Here is a 229-nt window from a genome sequence, read left to right as displayed (position 1 = left end):
AATTAAGAGTTTGGCCGTAGGGGAGCAGCTCGTAGTGGATGATTCTCTGCCAATCCCACCAAACACACAGCAAAGCCTTCCTGACCGTTAATCCTGGCCGGGCCACCGTTTGCGCCGGCTCACCGCGTTTTGACCACGACCGTTTTCGCTTGACGTTATCGTAAGTGACTCACTTTTCATCACCAGTCACCATCCGCTGCATAAATGGGTCGATTTTGTTGCGATTCAG

The sequence above is a fragment of the Odontomachus brunneus genome, unplaced genomic scaffold (genome assembly GCF_010583005.1).
Source record: "Odontomachus brunneus isolate Ranch 3 - 2012 unplaced genomic scaffold, Obru_v1 Obru_scaffold_055, whole genome shotgun sequence".
In the NCBI taxonomy this organism is placed as follows: Eukaryota; Metazoa; Arthropoda; class Insecta; order Hymenoptera; family Formicidae; genus Odontomachus; species Odontomachus brunneus.
The sequence above is the reverse complement of the archived record's forward strand: the minus strand, read 5'-3'. Positions refer to the sequence as shown.